General features: G+C 35.7%; 1 pseudogene; it reads left to right on the top strand.

The window, feature by feature from the left end:
• The window catches only part of LOC145131146 (UPF0481 protein At3g47200-like), a 65,196-nt pseudogene extending 58,313 nt beyond the window's left edge, over window positions 1-6,883 (top strand).
• Window positions 6,884-27,951: the final 21,068 nt, after the last annotated feature.

Raw genomic sequence — 27,951 nt, forward strand, 5'->3', positions numbered from 1 at the left:
AATTAACTAAACTCAAGTACATTTTCAAAGTACTAGTTTACAAGATACAGTTTACAGTATTACATTACAGTTTACAATAACATTTGATGAAACCAGACATACTCTCAGATACAAGTTTAAAAAAGGATTACAAATACAGAACACTGGTTTACAAATAGAACAGTTTTATGAAAACAAAACTACTATTCATGTACAGAAGAAAATATAGGATTTTCTGGAACAGTTTACATATTCAAGAAACAGATAACATTCTTTCAAAACATAAATACTTATGCACTCACTCAACTATATGTTGATACTCTCTTTTCAAATTACTTGTATTCTAAGGGAACCAGTAGACAGGTACTCCCCGAGCTTTTGAAAAGATGGAGCTATTTATGTCTTGTCGTCTTCTTTTGTACAACTATTTAGTTTCAGTATAAAAGGATGAAACACATGTAAATACTTATACTTTTTAAATACAGTGGTTGTTTGTACTCTGATTACTATAATGCATGTGTTGTGATACTACAAATGAAGTCCTCCACCCCCGGACATTTCCGCCGTCTGGTTTGGGGGTGTGACAAAATTGCACTGGTGAAGGCAACCCAAAAGGACAATGCTACAATCTGGTCAAGTACATCCCAGTTATAGTTGTGGGCTTAGACACCAAATCCAACAACAACAACCTCCTCTCATGGTTTCCGCATTTGAAATAAATTGTACTGTGATGATTTAATATTATGATTGTACGGGCTTCGAACAATTAATGATTGTTCTCAATTACTTTAATTGGAAAAAATTTATTACTATTTTGGAGCATTACATTGCACTTGTGACATAAACACAATTACCAAATCAACATGCATTTAATGATGCCAAAGCATATTGTTATTTTTATACTAGGGACAAAAAACAAACTACATTGCTATTTCTTGCACTTGGGACATAAAGATTCATAATAAGACTTATCATCCTGATCATGTTGCCTAGGACCTCTACCGTTTGTGTGTGGTGGATCCCCAGCTCCATCACCCCTATGTCTACGACCCATAACAGTTGTGGTGTAAAGAAACAAGATCCAAATCGACGACATTACCTTAAAAACTATAAGATATACATATACAATTTCTATTACAAAATACACATTATATAGGAATAAACGGTTCTATCTAAATTAAGAATCCAAATAAAGTTTTTATTACAAATACACATTACATAATAACATTGTCGATAACATCCTACTTTTTTTGTTTCTTTTTCCATTATAGTGGTTCACTTTAAATACCATTGTCAATAATAACATCCACTTTATTCTTTTTTTTCCATTATAGTAGTTTAGTTTAAACACCATTGTCAATAATTGCATCCTACTTTATTTGTTTTTTTTCCATTATAATTTTACTTTAAATAACATTGTCAAATAATAGCATCCTACTTATACCAATTACACATACATTTACATACGTATACCACACTGAATAAAAATAGCAATATAAATACATAAATACATACATAATAAACTAATACAATCCACATTACATACAAATACACATATACATACTTAATAAACTGTACATATATATAATTGCATCCTACTTATACCAAATACACATACTTTCACATACATATACCATATATAAACCAAATACACATACATTCACATACATATATCAAATACACAATAGCGTCCTACTTATACCAAATACACATACTTTCACATACATATACCACATATAACAAATAAACATAAATTCACATACATATAAAAAATACATAATAGCATCTTACTTATACCAAATATACATACCTTCATATAAATACATAAGAGCATCTTACTTATACCAAATACATATACTTTTCACATACATACACCAAATATACATACATTCACACAAATATATCAAATATACACACATATGCCGAATTTCACATAATATATACAAATAAACATATCTTCGATTAATCTCGAAATTCACAGTAAATTGAACCTGTGGTGGCCGGAAATCAGCAGATGGTGTAGTGGTGGTGGTAGTTGTCTTCGGTGACAACAACAGTTGGCCGATGATAGTTGAAAAAAAAACTGAAAGGAACATTTTTTTGCAACTAATCACGATTATAAACTGGAAATCGACGTTACAAAAGAAAGAGAAAGTGAAATAAGGAAGGAGATGAACTACTATCGTCGGAGATGCACTATAGTCACCGATATCTTCTTTTGCACTTCGTCGGAATGTCACACTGGTGTTTCCAGTGGCATGATGGTCTTCATTTGGCCTGAACCGATAGATCGTGTGAGAATCGTTGGAGAAATGAGGAAGAAAAAACAAGAGGAAAATGGAAGTTGAAAGCGGAAAGAGGACAGTTTTTATCGTTTATTTGCGACAATTAATACCGACGACTACAAAATCAATAGCGAAGACAGCTACCAAAAGCGACGACAACTAGTGGAGGGAATTTATACCGCATTTTGTTAGACCATTTGTGGCAACAATTGTTTGTGTCGCCGCTAAAAGCTTATGTTGCCGCTAAAGGTGTCGCCGGTAATGCGTTGTTTTCTTGTAGTGCATTCCTAGCATAAACAAACATAATTATTATCTAAATACAATATACAATAGATGAGTAGTCAAAAACAAAAAAATTACTTTTTTGAAATGAGAAATTAAATGTCCTTTTATTTGTTCTTCTTATCCATCCTCTTATCACTTTTAGATAATCACAAGTGTAATAAAAATTTATTTGATTTTATTAAATGTGACAAATGTCACAATCTTAAATGCGTAGAAAGGTGATAAGAGAAAAAAAATAGAAGGATATTTGATTTCTCTTGAAATTTATCGACAAATTGAGTATTTTTTTTGAAAAATAAGATTCATGCATGGAAATCTCAAGCAATATGTTCAATAACTCAATCTCTCAAGCAAACAATACCGTTACTAATTAATAAACTTTAGAGAAAATGACACAAATTCCCTACAAACTTTCTAGGGTTTATCCTTTTAGTCCATAAATAAATTTTGTGGCCTTATGAGGGAACGAAGTGGTTTTTGTCTGGTCGATTACATTCTTTTGGCCAAAGTGAAAGGGTCACCTGTTATCTCTTTGATACATTGACATTTGTTGACCGATTTTCCTATATTGACTTTGAATTTTCCCATACTCTTGGACCCACATCTCTCTCTATATATCTCTCTCTCTCTCTCTCTCTCTCTCTCTCTCTCTCTCTCTCTCTCTCTCTCTCTCTCTCTCTCTCTCTCAAGTCAACACATTAAATACAGAAAGGTGAACCACCGACTGTGAGCCACCATAACATACTCCCACTTTCTCCACCCTTAACCACCACACATCACCACCTCCTAACCACCATTACCACCGTGTCTCCTCACTCCTGCTACTCATCAGAGCTAGCTAAACACACTCACATGTGCTACTGATACTGGACCAACTCGTAACCCACTGCCGGAGAAACACACCACCGAGGGTGTTGAACCACCGACTGTGAGCCACCATGAACGACCACCATCACCGTTCCTTTTTCTTCCTTTCTATTTATCTTGTGTCGATCATAGAAAACCCATTCCCCCCCCCCCCCCCCCCCGAGTCCATCTACTACCATTACCATTAACTCCTCCCTCTCCATCGTGTTTTACTGTTGGAGATCGCCATCTGCCACCAATCCCCATCGAGGAAACTCCGCAACCTACGTTGCTGCTCTGTTGTGCTTTGATCGTCTGATAACACCCCTTTCATCCTCTCGTTTTCATCAGCATAAGGACAAGCAGGAGCAGCGAAACCCAGCTCCCCCCGTCGCTCCGTCGCCCGAACAGCTTGTTGCCACCGCTGTTGTTGTGAGTTCCGACCACCAAGGCCACCGGTGGTGGGTCTATGGCAGGGGCGAGGATGTAGTGGTGGTGTTAATGATGAGAATGCAAGTTTTCTTTTATAACCACTAACCTTACATGGAGGTGAAGGTGGTGAATGGGTTTAGGAAGAATAAAACAAATTCTTTCACAAATTTCGTATGGTACCTAGAAAGAAGATGGATTTGGTGTTTTTCTCTATTTGCAAACCACGAATGGCTAAAATAGTCGACCCTAAACAATTCGTAGGCTATATGTGTCATTTAAACAGGCAAGATTTGTAAGTGTAAAACCCAAACAAAAAATATGACCCAAATTAAATTAAATGAACTTGGGAAAAAGCTCGGAAGCACCGAGGAGTTTGCAGGAGCCAATACTATTTGCTCTTTCGACAGTGAACTTAAAAGATAAGCTCCCGTGTATAGTTTAAGGGCAATGTTGTAATTTTGATATTTGAGAGATGGTGTAACTCATTCATGAAGTTGTCCATTTGATTTCCCGGCAACTTTCTTTTTTATTCTAATTAATTTGGTGATCAAAAGTTTCACCTGTATAAAAATATTTCCTATGCAACAGTTAACTAGAATATATATTTAGGATATTGCCATATTTAGCTTAGGGTTAGAAGGGTCTACCGATCTATTTATTTTGTTTACCCTAGTTGTTCTCTGTGTTTCCTTTTCCTTTCATTAATGCACCCGATGTATATTTTATAAAATGAAAGTTTTTCTAAAATAAAATGCGAAACCTTAAAATAAACTGCCATGAAAACCCTACTCTTCAGCACCATCTCTGCATCACAGCTGAGGCGTGATGACCACAGCCGCCTGTGTCCGTATATGAAAGCCTGAAGGTGCATGTCTACTTTCCAAGATTCACGATAAAGCCCCTCTAATATTTGAATGTATATGTCTGAATGCGAACACACACAACTGGTACCCTGTACTATGTCAATTATAGATATGGGGCCATAAAAATAATAGCAAACCCACCTTGAACGTACATCTTCCACCAAGGTTATTGCTAAACGTAAACCATGATAAGTTGATTATTCGTTTGTCGCAAACTTGTAATTTATAAACAGTTTTATTGTGATCTATTTGTGTAGAGGTGTGCGGTTAGCAACAACGAACAAGCTACCGGATTCATTAATATGGGAACAGAAGCTGACGATTACAGAATAAAAGTTCACGATTCCATCAGATTACTGATAGAAGGTGAATCAGTAAGACTTGATCAATCCGAGCAATCTAATGTCACAATTTTTATGGTACCTGATACACTTCGAAATCTCAACCCAACTGCCTATACACCTCGAAAAGTTTCAATTGGTCCTCTTCACAAAGAGGAGCAACATCTTAAAGCTATGGAGGAGCACAAAGTGACTTACATGTAGCGACTATTTCGTCGAACTAAGGAGATCACAAAGAAGGATATAGAGAAAATAACTTATGATTGTGTACAAGAAGTGCTTGGCAATCTAACACATGCAAGAGCTTGCTATGCACCAAGTCTTACAAACTATGAAGATTTCAAGCTGGCTAAAATGATGGTTATTGATGGTTGTTTCATACTTGAGCTTCTCTACAGGTTCAAGTATGGAATTGGAGAGGGTGATCCAATTTTTGACAATATTCTGGTGATGCGTGACATTCAACACGATTTGCTGCTTCTAGAAAATCAAATGCCTTTCTTTATTCTTGAAATATTGTTTAGGATCACTTTGGAGTGGACTTCGTTAACTGGCCTTGTCTTTTATTTCTTCAAGGATATGAATATTCTAAGTACTCGTAAACTTACCACAGTTGACGAAACAGTAAAACATTGTCATATCCTTGGGCTTCTCCAAAGCTGCTACAGTCCTAGAGCTACCATGCGAGGCCGAGTCCCAAATATCTCCTACTCTGCCACTGAAATCGCTGGTGCTGGAGTCGCATTCAAGGCACAAACGGATGAAGATTCTCTGCTTGCAGTGAAATTTGAACAATCGCCTCTTGTTCCTGGGTTGAGTACTCTATTTGTTCGAGAAACTTATTTTAAAATTCCAGTTTTGTGCATCAAGGACTCCACCTCGTCGTTCTTGAGGAATCTTATTGCCTATGAACAGTGCTACCCATTAAGTCGTCATTATGTCACCTCTTTTGCCTTTCTCATGGACAAGCTCATTGACAGTAAAGATGATGTTTCGTTGCTTGTGAGGTCACAAGTCCTTCACCACAATCTGGGAGCCATTGAAGATGTCACAAATCTCTTCAACAATATTTGCAATGGTGTAGTCCTTCGGGATTTTTATTACACTGAGGAATGGAAACGATTGGATGAATATTGCAATCGTTGCTGGCCTAGCATTCTAATTGCACTGAAACGCCTTTATAGAAGTACTACCTGGAAAACGTTGACAGTCATTGCTGCTATGATCCTTTTCGCCCTAACATTACTTCAAACTATCTATACTGTTAGAAATGTTTGAGATGTCGAGACCAATTTGAAGATTGACTATAGTAAGTTCTCTGAACTTGTTGGGTTTTGAAATTTTCTTTTGAGGTTACATATTCCGTTTTTTGTTGTTGCTTCTAGGGATACTTTTGGTCATTTTGATCTGGTTGCTGTTGAAGTTTGACTAATAGTTGGTTCTCTTAGCGTTGCCTCCGATTGGCTGCATTACTGTTACCTTTGTAGAATGTGGTTGGGTTTCGAAGGTGTTAATTACGTACTGCAGTGCTATTGATGTTTAATTTTTCTTGTTAATTCCTTGTCTTCAAGGAGATTAGTTGTCTAATTGTATTATTTCTAGCACGGTTGTCTGTTTGGCTGGTTAGCATTTCCTACTGTCAGGTGTTGTTTTTTTTTTTTTTTTCTACTTTAAGATCGTGTGGTGGTTGTTAATTAGTTCTGATTTGTTTCATATTCAGTGTATCATTTTCATTGTCACTACAAGAAATATTGGCATTACCGGCGACGCTTTTAGCGGCGACAAGGGGCAATGGCGGCGACATGTAATTGACGCGTTACATGTCGCCGCTATTGCCCCTTGTCGCCGCTAAAGGCGTCGCCGGTAATGCTCGCAAATGGCGATCCGCGTCAACTTACCCCCATCCGTCCGATTTGTTTTCAATCAAACGGTTGTAGAAAAGGCGCTGACTTTTCCCTCCAATGAGTCGCCGCTATTACTCTTATGTCGCCGCTAATACCCATGCGTCGCCGCTATTGCCTGTCGCCGCTAATACTCGTGCAGATAACCCCCTTTCCAGTTTCCTTTTTCGCCACTTTTTCTCCTGCTGCTGTTTCTTTCCTCTCGCTCGTTTCTTCGTTGTTCTTTCCTTCCTGCATCAGTTCGCAAGTAGTTTGAGTGGAGGATAAATTGGTCAATTCGGAAATAGCGGTGACGCCTCACAAGTCGATTGAGTGGAGGATAAGTTCATCAAACCGGCACCCTTAGCTCAATTCCGAATTTCTTCACATTCAAGGTAAAATTGCTCCTATTTCTTACTTGTTTTTCTGTTTTGGATGATAAATTGGTGCTATATGTCTGAAATTGTCTCTTGCATTGTTTTTATATGACCGATAAACACAAGACCATTCGTATTTTTTTTCTTGCTTCTTATCTGTGCATTACCCGTATAAATTGATGCTATATATATGTTGGAAATTGCCTATTGATTTGTTATTAGATAACCGATAGAAAAGACCATTGGAATTTTTTTTTCTTGCTTCTCTGCAATGCAGAACGATGCCCATGAAGGAGGAATCAGGAGGTATCAAACCTCCTGATTTAACCAAACTCCATTACAAAATATATATTTTCAGCCCCTCAACTTCTTATTTGTACGGTTTTGGTCCCTTGCTCTAAAAAATAATTAAAAATCTAGTCTTAAACAAAGAAATTTTAATTAAAATCTTCAAAGTTTACCCTATTATGGAAAAATCTTTTTAATTGAATCCAAAGTTTTAATGTAAAATTTCATAAATTTATTTGTATTTTTTTATATATTGATTTATTTTAGATTAATTATTTTTTTAGAAAATTAAACTAAATTTATAGCAACATACTTTCTCTTTGAGATAAAAAGTGTTTGTGCATTTTGTTGGATTGTATGCATTTTGTTGGAATATTGTATCCTTTTTCAGATTTGTGGGAAGTTTTTATGCATTTTGAGTATGTTTTTGAATTTTTTGTTTATACCACATTGGCTTAAAAATGAAATTTGACATGAAATTGAAATTGGATATTGAAATTGGATGTATATATACATTTGTTTGATTTTGTTTAATTAGAAAATCAAATTAATTTACTTTTAGAATCAAATTAAGTTACCTTTATAAAATCAAATTAAATCAATTATAAAACCAACTTAATATTCCAACAAACTTTTAGTGACTTAATGTTGGTCATTACAACTGTAGCTTAATTAGGTTATTAATAGCAACGTACTTCTAGTAATTTTAATTTAATTATAGAATAAAATTAAATTAATTTTAAAAAAATAAAAAATAATAATAATAAATTAATTGTAAAATCAAATTAAAGTAGTTTTAAAATCAAGTGTTCCCATGTTGGGATACTTTTTGAATCATCAACTTTATGAATACTCTACTTGATTTTTGTTTTCCGTAGAGTAAACCATAAACACTAAATTATGTTTCAGTTGCATCATGTCTATTGATAAAAGTTGGACTACTAATCCACATCGTCAATCTCCCGAGTTACAGCTAGGACTCGACTCTTTTGTCGAGAGATCCATGTTACACCTAGATTGTAAAGGTGAAACTAGATGTCCGTGTGAGAAATGTTATAATCGTTATTTCATGGATCCGAAAGCAATGAGACGTCATGTTCGTATATATGGTTTCAGTCAAGCATACAACACGTGGATATATCACGATGAACCTTTAATCCCTCCAGTTGTAGATTTCGTATCGCCAAGCAACGAGATGGCTGATGTTATTGACGATGTTATGTGGGAGTCGAGAGAAAATGATACAAACCTCGATGAAGGAACCTCGAATACAGGGGGTAGCGGTGTCGATGATGATTTTGAAGAGTTGTTAGAGGCAGTCGAAACCAAGTTATATCCTGGTTGTACGTTTTCTTTCCTCGATTTTTTAGCAAAACTGATGCATATGAAGGTCAACAACAAATGGACTGATAGTTCATTTGATCAACTCCTTGAGTTGTTGCATTCGGCATTTCCACCAGGCAACAAGGTTCCCCGTTCATATTATTTAGCAAAAAAAAACTGAAGAAGTTAGGTTTGGGGTACGAGTCAATACATGTGTGCAAAAACGATTGTTTTCTCTTCTGGAAGGAACACATGTCATTGCAAGTTTGTCCCATTTGTAAAGAGAGTCGGTGGATTAATAAAAACACCAAGGGTAAGAAAGTGACTCATAAGGTGTTACGGTACTTTCCAGTGACCCCTAGACTACGCCGTATGTATTGTTCACGGTACACTTCTAAAAATATAATATGGCATAGTACTGGGAGATCAAAAGATGGTGTGATGCGTCATCCCGTTGATGGAGAGTCTTGGCAAAAATTTGATGTAGATTACCCTAACTTCTCGAGCGAACCTCGCAACATACGTCTAGGGCTGGCAGCTGATGGCTTTATTCCATTTGGTAACATCTGTAATCCGCATAGTACGTGGCCGGTTGTACTCACCACATACAATTTGCCACCATGGCTTTGTATGAAAGAGTCGTCATTCATGTTGGCGTTGTTGATTCCCGGCCCTAAAGCGCCTGGAAAGGACATAGATGTTTTTCTTAGGCCGTTAGTGGAAGAGCTTAAGTTTTTGTGGCAATCAGGCGTACGTATTAAAGACGCAGCGACAAACACATTCTTCACGATGAAAGCTATGTTGGTATGGACAATAAACGACTTTCCTTTCAGTAAGAAAGTGGTAGATAATGATACTAACATTATTGGGTTGAAATCTCATGACTATCACATTCTTATGCAACGTTTGATACCGATTGGAGTTAGAGCATTATTGGACAAAGAAACTTCTACACCAATTGTAGATCTTTGTACGTTTTTCAAGCAAATTTGCTCCAGAACACTAAAGGTGGAGGATATGAGGAAAGAAAAAGAAGACATTATTAGAATCTTGTGCAAGTTAGAGTTGATTTATCCTCCAACGTTTTTTGACATTATGATTCATTTAGTTTTGCATTTACCTGATGAAGCGATTGCCGGAGGCCCGGTATGTATGAGATGGATGTATCCGTTCGAAAGGTATATGAAAAAACTAAAAAACTATCTCAGAAATAAGGCGAGGCCAGAAGGTTGTATAGCTGAAGGTTATGTTGCTGAAGAAGCTTTGTCATTTTGTTCGATGTACCTTCGAGATGTCACTCGCCTTGAAAGAAACGTAGATGTTGTCATTGAAAAAACAAAGTTTTGGATGTTTGAGTCCAAGTGTCGACCGACGAGCGCAACGCAAATCAAACATCTTGATATAAGGGAGAAACGTAATATAGAATGGTTTATATTGAATAGTTGTCAAGAAGTCAGACAATACATCGAGTAAGTGTTCTTAGTTTTATTTATCTTTTATTATTTATTGTCACTTTTTTCCATTCATTAATTATATATATATATATATATATATATATATATATATATATATATATATATATATATATATATATATATATATATATATATATATATATATATATATATATGTATATATATATATATATATATATATATATATATATATATATATATATTCATCAATATAGAAAATTCAAATCTGAACATCCTGAAAGTGACGAAAAGACAGAATTCCACAAAGAGTTGTCCGCCCTTTCAATGGGTTCACAAATGGATGTTTATACTTACACCGCGTGCATAGTCAACGGTGTTAGGTTTGTGGTACTTAGTCGTGATGCACAACGCAAAACGCAAAACTATGGGGTTCTAGCGGTTGGTGAGAATGGAGAGAAATATTATGGTCAGTTAGAAGAGATTATGGAGGTGCAGTATCCATATGATTATTCGACTGTAATATTTCGGCGCAAGTGGTTCGATACGGGAGATATTCCTGATGATAATTTCATAAGTATCGACACAGAAAAAGAAGCGTACCAAGATGATCAACTCATATATGCTTCGCAAGCCAAACAAATGTTCTACATCCGTGAGCCTGTTAATCATCGAAGAAACCAAAACAACAACCCTCGTTATGTCGTCGAGCATGTTAATCATCGAAATATTTGGGATCTACCATCCGACAATGCTCGTGTCCAAAATGCTTACAGTGACTCTGTCCAAGATGTCGACAATGTGGAGGCCGAAAATGTTGACATAGTTCAAAACAACTCTTCATCTGGAGCTAGACTTTTTATCGACTTCTCACAATACTTTCAAAACAATGTTGATGTAGCTCAAAACAATGCTGATTATGACGATGAAGACGAGTCTGAAGTACCTCCGCCAACGGGTAGAATCGATAATGTTTCCGATGAAGAGACTGATTATGATGATGACGATTCTGATTATGATACCGATGAAGAAGACATTGAAGTATATGATGAAGATTCTGATTAAAAAATCAATTTTTTTTGGTAATAGAAACTTTATTTGAAATGTACCTTTAATTCATATTGTTTGTCTAACTTTTATTTATGTTGTTTGTCTATATTGTATATCTTACAATTTCGCAGGGTAACTAACTTTTATTCATATTGTATTTCTATATTGTACATATTCTAATTTACAGGCTGCAGATGAGGTTTACTTGGGTGATACTCTTAGCCATGATGGCCGATGTTATGGGGCTTGGAGATGGAGGTGATGGAGCCTGGGATCCACCACCTCCAGTAGGCTTTGGTCGTGGTCAACACGAACATGATGGTGAGTTCTATTATGATATATTTATTAACTATTTTTATTATTTTATAATAAGTTATCGTGACAAATATTTTTAATTGTATTTTTTCAGCCGAGCTTCCAAAAAAAAGAAGGGGCATGTCAAAAAATATCGAGCTGGGAAAGTTGATACGGGCAAACAAGGGAAAGCCCGTGGATTTGAATTTTGACAGGGAGATCACATATTCCCCTGTCGGGAAGCGTGGTAATTGGTTCACACATGAAATTGGGAGGTATTTGTGGAACAATGTCCCTTTCAACGTATCTGGTTGGGACAATGTTTCCCCCGCTTTAAGGAACGCAGCAGTTGTACATCTAAAGGTAACTTGGATACAATTTTAAGTTTAGTTGTGATTGTTATTTAATTAAATAAATTTTTTGTGTTTTGCAAAATAAATTTGATTTGGATAAGGTTAACATGGATCCGGAGCGTGCTCAGTTGTTGCGGAGCATTGATTCGAGTCTTGCAAAAGTTTACAGAGGCCGAAAAAGTAAAGCTCATTCTTATTTTAAGGAAATCGGGGGGCCTGCAGATATCCCAGCCGCATTAAACAACCCCCCTAATGGTATGTCACATGAAAATTGGGCGAAGGCAGTCGAACATTTTCAAACGCCAGAATTTTTAAGGCGTTCGGCGTCAAACAAAGAATGTCGTGCAAAACAAGTAGTTGTAAACAGAGGGGGGTCGAGCTCATACAGCAATGCATGTTTCAAAGAAGTAAGTTATGATATATTTAAATATTTATTTAAAGTATAAGTAATCTAATTTTTAATGTTAAATAGGATATCAGTCGAATCAAAGCTTTTCGTAAGGCTAATTCCAATCGCCAAGGGGTATTTTATAGTCCTGTAGTCGAGCAACAATACGTAAGTGGTTAATTTGTGTTTTTCATATAAGTGTTTATAACGTCAAGGGTATTTAGTAATATATTTTTTATGATTTTTATTATTTTTTAAAAATACAAATTGCTTTACTCGAGGAGATCAACCAACGAACCCAAGCTACTTCTGAAGCAAGCGGTTTAGCACCAACTGATATAAAAAATTGTTTTGAAAGAATATTGGGTGTTCGACGCGGACATATCAGAGGCATTGGGCGCAAACCCTCTACCGTTGTGTCGATGTACGATCAGGAACAACCAATGACACATGAACAACCACAATCACAGGTAATTGTTAGTAAATGCTATAATGGAAAGTAGAATGCTATAATGATATGTTGGTTATGATTTAATATGTTGATATTTTGTAGTTTGGTAATTTTTGGAAAGTAATGCTATAATGGAAAGTAGAATGGTATAATGATATGTTGGTTATGGTTTGATATGTTGATATTTTGTAGTTTGGTAATTTTTGGAAAGTACAATGCTATAATGGAAAGTAGAATGGTATAATGATATGTTGGTTATGGTTTGATATGTTGATATTTTGTAGTTTGGTAATATTTTGGAAAGTAAATGCTATAATGGAAAGTAGATGTATGTTTAAGTCTATTTGATATGTTGATATGTTGATATTTTGTAGAATGGTATAATTAGTTATATTGCTATTCTGATATGTTGTTAATATATTTTGTTTTCTTTATAGTTGGAAATGCTGCAAACAATACTAAAGGATCGGCCTGTTCTGCAGCATTGGAAGAATGGTTTCGCTCATTGCCGCCACCAAATAATGAAGGAAATGATGAGGACGAGTAGTTACTTTAGGATTTTTTGAAATGTTTTGTAATTTGGAAGAATACTTTAGAATGTGGTATGGATTAATATTTTGGATTGATTGTATATGGATTAATATTTCTATAAAAAGTTATCAGATTTTATAAATGCTATATGGATTAATATTTGGATTGATTATAAATTTAATGTTAAATAAATAAATAAATAAAAAATCAAAAACGTTTTTGCGGCGACAGCTTTTGTGGCGACATACGCTTATTAGCGGCGACAGGTTATTAGCGGCGACGTGTTGTATTAGCGGCGAAGACAAGTATTAGCGGCGACTCGTGGTATTAGCGACGACGAGAAGCGTATTAGTGACGAAGCATTACCGGCGACGCATTTGCAGCGACATGTCGCCGCTAAAGGTATTAGCGGCGACCACCCTAACCTTTAGCGGCGACGACTGTCGCCGCTGTTGCCCAATCTTCTTGTAGTGTGTATCATTTCCAACATTATGCTACTTTTCTTGTCTTAATATATATGTTTGCATGCCATTCATTTTTTTAACTTTTTTTAAAATATTATCAAAATGGAAAGTTTACTATCAACCCCTTATCACTTTTTAAAGTTATTGGTATGGGCAATATGTTATTGCATACTATCACATCTAAAAGTTGTCACCTCACTATCTTAATCATAAATATGGTGTTATAACACTATTTGTGGAAATGGACAACACCAAATAACATGTTATAATATCCATGATTTTTTATTTCATTTTTATTTTTATTTCGTTTTTTTTAATTTCTATTTTTCCAAATGGTTTTTTTGTTATTAATTATGTCATAATATTTATAAAAAACATATAAATTAATAACACATGTAATTTAATTAAATCCTAAGTTAAAAATAACATTTAAAAAATAAAAATGACATTATAAAAAAAAGCATTGAACGGAAAAAATACGATAGATCTAAATTTAAAAAACATAAAAAAATACACTAATCCTCGTCCAAATATTTCTTCGGGAACTTTTCCTTCATTTTTCGGAACATTTGCACTTGTCTTGGTCCCATATTTTCCTCGCTAATCTGAAGAATTGTCAAATCATTCGTTATTCGATCTTCTTCTGCTTGCTGACGAAGGAACTCGAAATGCTCACGTTGCAACTGATATCTTTTATTCGTGATTGTGGCATGGGCGTCGAATTTCTCTTTCATTTTTGCGAGCTCTTGAAGCCTACTTTCAATTTCTTTCGTATGTCGTTGAGCGTGCTTCGCTTTGTCGCGCCCTTTTGGTTATCGTGGCGGGGAGATTTCTTCAATGTCGTCCGAGAGCTCATCGGTGTCGGCGTTGAGCTCTATGTTCATTCGTGCGTCAGAAATGTCAACCAAACCCGAACCACAAGACATCTTTGATTGTACCTCTGATGATGTTACGTCTTAAGCCATTTTGGGTCTTTTCTCACAATCTCACAAATTTTTTCGTACTAAAAAACGTGACCTGTTTCGACGTGATATTGCTCCTTCACGGCTCTAAACACATCAAAGTCGTTTGCACCACTTTGCTTGTGCGAAGAAAGTTTGTTATAAATATAATTGAACTTGGTTCACTTCTTACTAACTCCGGTCCAGTTGCTACTAAGCATATCGTGATTGCGATATGTCTCCTGTTTCTTCAAAATTATGCGAAATTTGACGATCACGAATTCCTAAAAAGTAACTCTCTTCATATTGTTTCCCATAGTTGGATGTTTTGATGTCCCTCACCACGTTGCTGCCAACGCATGCTCCTCCTCCGGTGTCCACCATGTTGGAGGTTCTTCTTCATTTTCCGCCACTGCGACCGCTTTCCCTTTCTTTTTCCCTCTCCCTCTAGGTTTTCGACTACCTCCCGCTTGCGTCTCGGCAATCATATCTTGTGTGGTTGGTGGTTGTGTAGTTTTTTGTGGCATGGAAGCAAAAGTGTTGAAAAAGTTTCGTTAAAGGTTTGAGTTTTGTTGCATGTGGGGTGATGTAGGGAATTGTATCAGGGATAAGGCGGGATTTAAAAAGTTTCCTGAAAATGGTACTTGTAATGAGTTTTGAGAGTTGAGGAGGTTCGCATAGCTCCCATATGGCGCAAAACCTGGCGGAACGGATGTGTTTGTGTTTGGAGGAGGGATGTTCCGGTTTTGCTCCATATTTGGTTGAATTAGAAAGTGGTTGATTTTTGTATAATAAGATGAGAGAAATAGAGGATTTGTGTAGGTAAAAAAATGAAGTGTATGTGTGTATTTATATGCAAGTTAAATTGGAATTTTTTTTTACTATTAACCATTCATCGACGGTCTTTTTTTTACGCTTGCAACGATTGCAAGCCAATTTTTCATCTGTTTCCTCACATCGCCATGAAAACACGCACCCATATAATGTCGGTAAACGCGTAAGCAGGGCGGTGTTTTGGGCGTTATACCAGCTTTATTACCTGCCATGACACAATAACGACATAAGTCGTTGCCAACACCCGACGGTCTAAGGAAAGAATGTGAAATGCTTCACACAATGCATATGGGAGATGATAAGTTAAAAGATGCTAAAGTAGAAACCTTGAGATCGAGGTAATCCAAATGAAATACAATGTGTTGGTGGATGATTTTTCCACGATATCTATATATCTACTAGGCGAATCCCCGTACGTTACACAAGAATATAATTATATAATTTTTTTAACAACATACACATGATGGGGTTTGAGCATAACAAACAAAAACCTATGTGTGTGTGTGCAACCCTAATTCTTGGATCTATGTTTTCTCTAATTGAAAATACCACTTTTGAACATCAAACAGAAAACCCTAGAAGGTATATACTATTTTTGAAATCTATAAAATAGGGTTAAGAAACTTTACCTTGATTGTTATATAGCAATAACAATTGAAAACCTAGTAATCTTGAACTTCGAGAGCAAGCATCACAAGTGTCATGCCTCTAGTAGATCACACCCAAACTAAGCAAGATGATGGGAGAGGAGAAAGGAGGAGAAGCTCTTACAAATTCGGTTACCCTTCTGGGATTCAGATGGCCGAAAATCTCAAGCCATATGGGTCTATTTATAATGCAGATAGGATACACTGGATAACCATAATTTGGATAAAATATTATTAATTCAAATTGGTAATTATCCACCTTATTGATTATCTATTTAGTATAATATATATGTTGGATTAGGTGTCTAAGCCCATAACTATTTTGGTATGTACTTGACCCGATTGTGAGCATGATCCTTTTGGGTTGCCTTCACCATGGCAACTGATAGGGTGAAGTAAGGAGAAAGAGGATTAATTATGATTTATTAATATATTATATGAATAATATATTAAAAGAGAAATCATATTGTTTAATTAATATTAGTCAAGAATTAATTAAGAATTAATTTTGTGGCTATAAGAGATTAATTAAATAAAGGGGAGTAAGATTGTAATTATATGATAGTTACAAATTGGGCTATGGATTCCTAATGGAAAGGGCATTGGACGAAATCTATGGGAAGCCCATATGAGTTTCGTCCAAGGGCTTTCTAGAGGGACTCGATGGGTTGCTTAAGGCCTAACCAGAGAATTAGGGTTTCACCTGAAACCCTAGCAGCCCACACAAGTATATAAAGACCCCTAAGGCTCCCAAAAAACCTGTCCAACCTTCTAAGAGAAACCCTAGGACGTTTTTGGTGCCTCCTCCCTCTCTGCTTGTTCTTGTTGCTTATGGTGTTTGTGACTCCATTAGAGGTGCAACATTTGAGGCACTAAGCTTTCAAAAGTCAAGAACAAGAGGATTTGAGATTGTTATTGCTATATAACAATCAAGGTAAGATCTAAACCCTATTCTTATGTGAATATCGATTATTATATGCTAGATCTAGGGTTTATGAGCTTTGGATGATTCTTGCATGTTCATTAGAAAAACTAGATCTAAAGCTTTAGGGTTTGCATGTACACCATAGGATTGTTGTAGTGCTCAAAACCCATCAGTGGTATCAGAGCCTAGGTCAATTTTCTAGTGAATAGATGATAATGTGAACCACCAAAGATCAAGAAAATTGAAAATTTTGCATTCTAACTGGCAGACTCGCCGAGTCCATGAATGGACTCGACGAGTTCCATTGTGGACTCGACGAGTCCAGGGCTCTGGTGCCGGGATTTTCGATTTTTCTGCCAGATTTTGTTGAGGATAATTGCCAAAACTCGTTTTTCTTGCCAAAAATCCGATTTTTTAAGTTTGGAATGGTTATCCTCATCAAATTTGATGGATTTGGTTAAATATGAATAATATTGGATTATTATTAGTCAAATATTTAACCTAGAATTTGTAAAAGTTTCAAATAGCACCCTATATGTTTTATAGTTTAAATTTGAACTTAAAAGTTATAGTTTTTGAAATTTAAATAGTTAAACCCTAATATTTTGAAGGGATTCAAAATTTGTCCTCAAGTTTTGGAACGTAAAATTTTAATTAAAAGGTATTAATTTTGAAATATTAAATTCTAAAACCCTAAAGTTTTGAAAAGTTCAATTTACACCCTTATGGTTTATTAATTTAATTAAGAGTTTAATTAAAAGAGATAATTAATAAATCATAATCATATGGTTTAAGATTAATAAAATTAAAAGTCTAATTTATTAATAAGTTTAAACCACTTAGTATTTTAAAAGTGTAAAATACACCCTTATACTATATATGAAATTAAATGTCTAATATTATATATGTATGAGTAAAGAGTAAGTCATACCGTTAGTAGGCCTCATTCATGAAGCTGGTCTATAAGGGGTGTTTAAGGAAGCGGCATGTAAAATGACCGTCGTTTGGTATCCACTCTTACCCACCGCACTCTTGACTAGTGGAGGGTCGTTAGCCGAACGGGTAGGATAGGACGCAACTTTCCACTATAAGAACAATAAAGTACAAAATAACTAAATGTTTTTATAAATTCCCAAATCTTAGTTACTTTAGGAAAAATGTGGAATTGGTGCTAACCCATGAAATTACACTTTACACCTTGCCGAGACGTTAGTGGAGCGTGTGTGGTTAACCGACACACTAATTTGGGATTAGCAAGGTTGGCAGAGGGTGACTCGATGTTTGTCATAGATCAATGGAGTGTGTGTGGTTAACCGACACATTGATTAGGTGATAGTGACATTGAGGGTACCAAGTATATTTGCATGGTTATCCACACCTTGTTTGTGATCCTCGGCATCCCAGTCACAAACATGAAAGGAACAATCGAGATAAAACATGCCATTGAAAAGTTCAATGAATCTCAAAAGATCTAGGAGTTTCAATTCACTTAAAACTTAAACTTCAATTTTCGTTTTTCATGGTGGAAATTGGTAAATCGTCATTTACCTACCTTCAAATATTCTGCGATTTGGATTACGACATCCCTCTTCCAAGTTGTAGAATATTGTGTTGGATTCTAGCCTCAATATTTCATTTGGGTGCCATATTGAGGATTTTATCAACTAACTTGAATTTCTCCCGTTTTGTAGATGTCAAAGTCTGACAACTATGGTGTTCCTGAATCCGTTGGAAAAAGTTTTCCATTTGAAGATGACGTTCCACGATTGAATCATGGAAATGAGAATTATGTTTCGCTTCCTCCACCTCCTCCAATAGTTCTCCCCGACCCACAAGTTCAAAGTCACTCAAGCCCTATTGACAAAAAGACACAAAGAAGGAAAGTCTGTATGTGCTCATGTCTTGGATATGAAGTTACATATTGATAGATTGGGAATGTTGGGTGTCGATGTCTCAAGGAAGTTGGTTGTTGACTTGGTTCTTCAGTCACTTCCTGAATCATATAGTGAGTTCATTAGAGAGTACAATATGATGGGCCACGCCATGACCCTCATTGATTTGAATTATTTGCTTATTGCTGCTGAATCAAAAATGATTTGGCGGACTGGTCAAGCAAATTTGTCTGGTAAATCAATATCCCAACCTTCTATGGGCAATGGCAACATTGGAAGTCCAGAAAAGTTTTCTCTACACAAGAGAAAGGCTGAGTCTGAGATAGTCTCGTGTACCATTCCAGAAGAATCCATATGTTTCTACTGCCAAAAGAAGGGGCATTGGTTACGAAGCTGCCCAGACTACCTGAGAGATCTAAGAGATGGGAGAGTCAAGATGTATGACTCTACTTCAGGTAAAATCCACTATCTAACTTTATTAAGTTTTCTATTTTAGGTTCTTAATACATGATGTGATAAGATTACATTTTGATGTTTTGTAGGATCGAAGAAAAGAGAGGAAGCTTAAAGAAAGAGTGAGCTGAGTCTGATCACGAAGAAATGGATTTCGATCGCATGATTCGAATATTGGATTCTTGAGTTGCTTAGAGTTATGATAGATTGCTTAGGAATATGTAATAGCATAGTTTTCATTTGAATTTTCGTTGTAAGGATAAGCTTTCCGCACCTTTTTATAAATAAAATAAATTTTGAGTTTTGTCTTATTTATATCCTTTCAATGTCTTTTGTTAAAATTGATGCTTGTGTATTTCTATTATGAACAATATTAAGTGGATGTGATTCTTAGTTATGTTATTTATGATAGTGTCGTAATTTTCTAAGAGAGGAAAGATTCCCATCGCCCAAGTTTCAATTGGACAGAAACTTGGAATCATACAACTTGTATTGTGTGACGTATGGAAATCTAGGTACTTAGGAAATTAAGACTAATTCCTTGTTCGTATAAGTATATGAGTCAAGTGAAGGACTAAAGGGTCTAGTACACCGTGTTGTGTGCTGGTCGGGTCCACCATATATAAAAATGAAAGTTATTCGTCATGTTTTACTAAAGGTTTAGTAAATATGGTTATGCTTATAAGATTAAGTGTAATTCTGAAACATTGGAAAAGTTTCAATGTTTGGCAGAAGGAATAAGAAGAATCAATTAGGCAGAAAGATAAAAGTTTGTCTAATCTGAAAAGATGGGAGAGTACTTTAGTATCATGTTTTATGATCGTCTCATTGATTATGAAACCAAATCACAATGATCCTCTAAGTAAATCTTAGTGCACTAGTATGGCTAAGAAGAGGAATCAGGAATTGTTGAAGTGGTTAAATCAAAAGGTGAATCATACTTCGTTCCAAAAATCAAGTCTTAGAGTCATACTCCAAGATTGTGACTTGAGTGACACATCTTAACAAGATTTAACACACTCATAAGATGTGGAGTAGAAAATTGTTCTTCTTACTCTTGCACTTTTGAAATTAGTAAGTTGTGATGTCATGGATAAGACAAAGACCAACTAAGACCAATGTGTGTAGTGTTTGTCTTGATAAGAATTTGCACTAACTCTTGAATATTTGTTTGTCAAGAAATGTTTCTTGACAAGAGAATATTATATTTGGAGAAGTCAGTGGGAGCCTAAATGATCTTGAAAAGGTTCAAGAACTAATCAAGAGTAAACCTATTAGACACTAGCACACGACTTGAGGTTTGTAACCTATCGTGTTGACACAATTTTGTTTTTGTGCCATTCCAGTTAAGTTAACTAGGTATATGAGTTCTATGAGTTCTCATTTGATTGCGTATGAGGCAGAACACCTTGATCAAGTGAAAGTTCATTGATCTGTATGGGTGAGCTGCTAAACAACTTGGAAGCAATGGTGGGCACTCGTGCTGCCATGAGGCAAGAAATTAAGAAATTAATAAGTTTCAGTCCATATGAGTTTGGATTTGTCACAAACATTGTCTTATCATTATGGTTATGACAAATTCACATGGATAGGAACACATACACTATAAAATCTAAGTGTCATAAGGTTTCTCTCCAATTCATGAAAATGATTGTGAGGAAATGCTTTCACTTGGAAGATTTTAAGGAGATAGCAATTGTAAAAGTTGCATTCTCAAATCCGATCATGATTACGGCATCCCTTTTCATGGTTCGAATTGTGAGATTTGGCAATTAGTCTAAACATTTAGGACTTATTGCTATAAGTTCTGCATTAGCTTAGACATACATGTGAGCTATCTAAGGAAAGGTGTATGAGTTTGAGAAGCTTAGATAAAAGTTTATCGAAGCGTTTCATATTGGAAATATGAACATTGGTTAAGAAAGTCAATAAGTATTGATTTCTAGAAGTCCAACTGTTTTCTGAATACATGTCAAAGCTAGTGGGAGCATAAGTGTTATGCTGCTAAGGAAATAATCATCATGTTAGTGGGACCATGATTATTCTAAGTATTGCAGGTTAGCAATATTAATTATAGAAAACAAAAGTTTCACTTTGCAAAGTTGCAGGGGTTGAAAGGTTGTTTTGCTATAATTAAGTGAGAGAATATTATACTTCATTTAGTCAAATTTAGTCAAATATATTTGAATGTTATGTTGAAATGGTTCAACGTAAGGAAATTCTATTTATGGAAAGGATAATTGTTATCTCAAAATTTGGTTATGATTACGACACCCCTCTTCATAATCAAAATTATGAGAATATGACAAATAGAAATATTATAGCAGGAGACTGGTAGAATATCATGTCTTTATGTAAGACATTATGAATTGCGTCCCATACGCTTTGGGTATAAGATCGATTGCATATGCTATAATATCTGACCGTTCTGATTTTCCAAATGCTTAGGGCATTAAGAAGGAAAAGGATCAGAACCAGATTTAACTAAATTGATTAAACAACTGTCAAGGACAATATGAGGTTCGCTAAGGATTGGTCCCTTGTGCGCAGTTGGAAGTAAAGTATTGAATGGAACATATTGACGTTATTATGAATAGATAAGACTCTATTAAGAATGAGTTGTCATATGGCAAATATGGAAATGTTTCCATATTGGGAGTTGGACGTTAAGAATCTATGTCTAGATTAGAAACTTTTATGCAAGAAGGATGTTCAAAGGAATGTAATTTGAATGTGAGACTTCATAATAGAGCACTTTGTAATTCCATTGGCCGAGTTTTGGTGACTTTGTGTTGTAGCATTACGAATGGATCGTTGCATAAAATGTTAGAATCTAACATATTCTAGTAGTGGGAAGAATTGGGTATTCTTACACTTATGATAATGATTAGGAGTTGTGAAATGAGTATCGATGGAAATGTGTTCAGTTGATCTATTTCACAAAGTATGAACCATAGGTAAAAATAGTGTACATGCTTGGAGCATGGGACAATAATTGTTATAATTCAATTAATAAGTTGATTAATCCGAAACATTATACAATGAATAATGTGTAATCAATATGGTAACTAAACAAAAGGTGTTTTATTTATACTCACAAGTTTGAGGCCATATTGGATTCGATTATTCTTGTGTTTCACTTTGCATGTTTTGACTTCCCGAATAATATAATTATTTAAGCCATCCACAGTCGATAAATACTTTGGAAGTAGGTATTGAAGCTAGACTGTCGTGAATTGGTTTGTAGACCGTCTAAAGTGTATTAGACATAGCAAAAGTTTGCTACAATGTTCATGAGTGCTTATGAATTAAGATTTGAGCATTGGATTAAACCCACGCTCACTTGAATCACTTCATGGATTTTATCACAAGTGATTAGTGAGACGATAATATCCTATATTCTTAAAACCGAGACATGTGAGTTGTAATTTACAAGTCGGTTGCACATTGATAATATGTAAACACACCAGTAACTTGGTGTTATAAAGCATATTGTTGTATGTGATTTGATGAGTAAGTACAAGCGAGCATTTGAGTCGAAGTTTATCCGTTCCTTTTACCCAATGTGGGATAAAAGCGATATTTGTGGGCCCCTCGATGATTTAGTGATGACACGCCTAAGCGCTTCGCCAATCCAGGACTAAGTTGATGTGTTCAATTGTAGTCTGTTGTCAGTCGTCATAAATCGGAAATCGGGAAACAACACATGAACAGAGAGTATGATTAAAATCAATGTCTCAGTTCATACGATATCTAGAATGGAGGAATATATGATCCCTTATCTAAAGGACACTTTACTGATAAGATCAGAGTTGGAAGCGTCTTTTGAAAGCTACGATTGCTGATCGGGTTCTGAAGTCATATGCAAAATAGTTATTAGACTTATCCAAGTGGGAGACTGTTGGATTAGGTGTCTAAGCCCATAACTATTTTGGTATGTACTTGACCCCATTGTGAGCATGGTCCTTTTGGGTTGCCTTGACCACAACAACTGATAGGATGAACTAAGAAGAAAGAGGATTAATTATGATTTATTAATATATTATATGAATAATATATTAAAAGAGAAATCATATTGTTTAATTAATATTAGTCAAGAATTAATTATGAATTAATTTTGTGGCAAAAAGATATTAATTAAATAAAGGGGACTAATATTGTAATTATATGATAGTTGCAAATTGGGCTATGGATTCCTAATGGAAAGGGAATTGGACGAAATTTATGGGAAGCCCATATGATTTTCGTCCAAGGGCTTTCTAGAGGGACTCCATGGGTTGCTTAAGGCCTAAGCACAGAATTAGGGTTTCACCTGAAACCCTAGCAACCCACACAAGTATATAAAGACCCCTAAGGCTCCCAAAAACGTGTCCAACCTTCTAAGATAAATCCTAGCACGTTTTTGGTGCCTCCTCCCTCTCTCCTTGTTCATCTTGTTGCTTATGGTGTTTGTGACTCCATTAGAGGTGCAACATTTGAGGCACTAAGCTTTCAGAAGTCAAGAACAAGAGGATTTGAGATTGATATTGCTACATAAAAATCAAGGTAAGATCTAAATCCTATTCTTATGTTAATATTGATTATCATATGCTAGATCTAGGGTTTAGGAGATTTGGATGATTATTGCATGTTCATTAGACAAACTAGATCCAAAGCTTTAGGGTTTGCATGTAGCCCATAAGATTGTTGTAGTGCTCAAAACCCATCAATATAAACCCTAATTATCCTTTGTAAAACCGTCCTCTGCCTTCTAGGAAGGTTCTGGAACCTCTTTCTCAACTATTGAACAATTGCACTTTAGTCCCTACACTTTTAATTAATTCTTCTAATCTTGAAATTAATTCCACTTAATTTCTAACTAAATATTAATTAAATAATATGATTTCTAATTAATATATTATTTCCATAATACATTAATAAATCATTTATTTCAATTTATTAATCAAATTAATAAATGCAATCTCTCTCTCCAAAAGTCATCATGTCTAGTTGCTACTATGACGGCAACCCAAAAGGACTTTGTTACTATCAATTCAAGTATATACCAATTATAGTTATGGGCTTAGACGCCTAATCCAATAGTCTCCTACTTGGATAAATCTAATAACTATAGTTGCAAGTATAACTTCAAAAATTGATTAGCAAATTGTATATCTCAAAGCCGCTGTCGAACTCTGACCTAGTTAGTTAAGTGTCCTAAGATAAGTGATAATATAATCCTCCGTTCTGCAAGATATCATGTGGAAAAATGACATGGAATAAAATCATCCTCATTATCCAGCAGTTTGTTTCCCGACTTCTGATTTGGAATGACAAAGAATTACTAATCGAACAACACATCAATTTAGTCATGCTTGGGCCCGACACTATAAGTGAACACCAAATCATCGAGGGGCCCAAGATATCGCTTTTCCTGTTAGGGAAAAAAGAACATATAAACTTTGGTTATATGCTTGTACTATTTACTCATCAAATCACGCATAACAATACGTTTTATAGCATCAAGTTACTGATGCGTTTACGTATCATTAATGCACAACCAACTCGTAAACAGAAACTCATATATCTCCGCATAAAGATTATAAGATATTATCGTCTCAGAAGTACTCGTAATAAATTCCATGAAGTAATTCTTTGAGCGTGGGTTAATCCAATACTTAAATCTCAATTTCAAAAGTACTCATGAACACTGCACCAAACTATTGCTATGTTTAAACCCTTAGACAATATACAGTCCAATTCATGATAGTCTTAATTCACTACTTACTCCCAAAAGTATGATTGACTGTGGATATTTGAATAATCTAATTATTCGGGAAGTAAAACATGCAAATGAAACACAATAATAAACAATTGAAAAAAGAAAACAAAAAATACTCATAAATAAATCTCCATTATTTAATCATCAAATGTCAATTACATTTATTTTGTTACAAGTTTCGAAAGATCTATCTAATTACTAAAACTAATATCATCCTTCAGAATAATGCTCCTTACATGTTGAATGTGCTTAATCCTACTCAGACCCATTGTAAGGGGATATGAGAGATTCTCTTGTGGTGATACCCTCTTTACGACGATGTGTCCTTCTTCTACTCTATATATGATAAAATGGTATTTTCTGTCAATATGTCTTGATCTTCCATGATCTCTTGGTTCCTTTGTCAAGGCAACCGCTCCTTCATTATCACAGAAAATCTCCATTGGGTCCTTTATGGATGGCACAACTCTAAGGTCTCCGATGAAGTTCTTAAACCATGTAGCCTCCTTCGATGCTTCGCTTGCAACTATGTATTTTGATTCATAGGTAGAATCATCCATGGTCTCCTGTTTGGAACTTTTCCAAGTCACGACTCCTCCATTAAGGGTAAACACCCAGCCAGATTGAGAACGGAAGTTGTCTCGGTCTGTCTGAAAGTTGGCGTCACTATACCCAGTAACTCTCAAGTTATCACTGCCACCAAGCACAAGGTCCCAATCCTTGGTTCTTCGCAGATACTTGAGAATGTTTTTGAACGCTATCCAATGAGCTCTACCCGAATTTCCCTAAAAATTGACTAACCATGCTCAAAGCAAAAGCCAAGCCGGGGTGAGTACATGTCATAGCATACATGATCGATCCAACGACGGAAGCATAAGGAATTCAAATCATTTCTGGTATCTCTGCATTAATACTCGGACTCTGCGTCTTACTCAGCTTGGTATTACTTTGGATATGTAACTCTCCTTTCTTGGAATTCTCCATGCTAAAACGCTTTAGCACCTTATCTAAATACATACTTTGACTAAGTCCAATTTTTCTTTTACTCCTATATCTCAAAATCCTTATTGCCAGAATATAAGCAACCTCTCCCATATCCTTCATAGTGAAACACTTTCTAAGCCAAGATTTAACCTCTTGCAAGGTTGGAATGTCGTTTCCTATAAGAATTATGTCATCAACATACAATACCATGAAGGTTACTATACTCTCACTAGCTTTGACATATACAGAAGATTCATCTTCACTTCTAGAGAAGCCAAACTCTTTAACTTTCTCATCAAATCAAAGATTCCATCTGCGAGAAGCTTGTTTCAATCCTTACATTGATTTCTCAAGCTTATGCACTCTATTAGGGTACTTAGCATCCACGAAACCCTCTGGATAACTCATGTAAACATCCTCAACCAACTTCCCATTAAGGAAAGTGGTTTTCACATCCATCTGCCAAATTTAATAGTCATGAAACACATCTGTGGCTAGCATTACCCTAATAGAAATAATCTTGGCTACTGGTGATAAGATCTCATCATTTTCAACCCTTGGGGTTTAAGTAAAGCCCTTCGCAACCAGTCGAGCTTTGAAAGTGTGCACCTTTCCATCCATGTCGGTCTTCTTCTTGAAGATCCATTTGCACCCAACTGTCTTGTGACCTGGTGCATTCTCAACCAAATTCTAAACTTGGCTGTCATACATAGACTTGATCTCGTTGTCTATCGCCTCTTTCCATTTGGCAGACTTAGCGCCTGCCATTGCTTCCTTGTAGTTAGAAGGTTCATCCAAATTTACGAGTGTACTATCACTGATAAACGTATTAACCATCTGTAGTTATATGGAAACCATAAAACTCAGGTGTAATTCTAACTCTGCTGGAACGCCTGAGAGGTAATGACTCATCAATTGGTTCAACTGGAATTTCTTCCTCAAGTTGAGAGCTAGCATTAGAGGTTCCTTCATCATTTGACTCTTGATTTTGTTCAAGATCAATTGTACTCCCACTGTCCTCTTTGGATATGAGCTCTCTCTCGCGAAAGACTCCCCTTTGTGCAACAAAGACCATGTTGTCACTAGGTCTGTAGAACAAATATCCAAAGGACTTTTGTGGGTAGCCGATGAAAATACATCTCTCACTTAGAGGTTCAAGCTTGTCGTTAGCCTTTCGTCTAACGAAAGCTTCACAACCCAAACCTTGATATGTGCTAACGAGGGAATGTTCCATGTCCACATCTCGTGAGGTGTTTTGGCAACCTTCTCTGTTGGGACAAGATTAAGAATATGGGTGGCAGTTTCTAAGGCATACCCCCAGAATGAGATTGGACGTGAAGCTCAACTCATCATGGAACAAACCATGTCCAACAAGGTTCGATTACGCCTCTCAGCCACACCATTAAGTTGTGGTGTCCTAGGAGGTATCAATTGTGAAACTATTCCACATTTCTTGAGGTAATCGTGGAATTCGATACTAAGATACTCCACCACCTCTATCGGATCTGAGCATCTTGATCTTCCTCCCTAATAGATTCCCGACTTCTTTTTTGAACTCTTTGAATTTTTCAAAGGTTTTTGACTTATGATTGATTAAGTAGATGTAGCCATATATGCTATAATCATCAGTAAAAGTCACATAGAATAGAAT

The sequence above is a fragment of the Lactuca virosa genome, chromosome 8, assembly GCF_052849685.1.
Source record: "Lactuca virosa cultivar CGN04683 chromosome 8, Lactuca_virosa_CGN04683_v6, whole genome shotgun sequence".
Classification (NCBI taxonomy): Eukaryota; Viridiplantae; Streptophyta; class Magnoliopsida; order Asterales; family Asteraceae; genus Lactuca; species Lactuca virosa.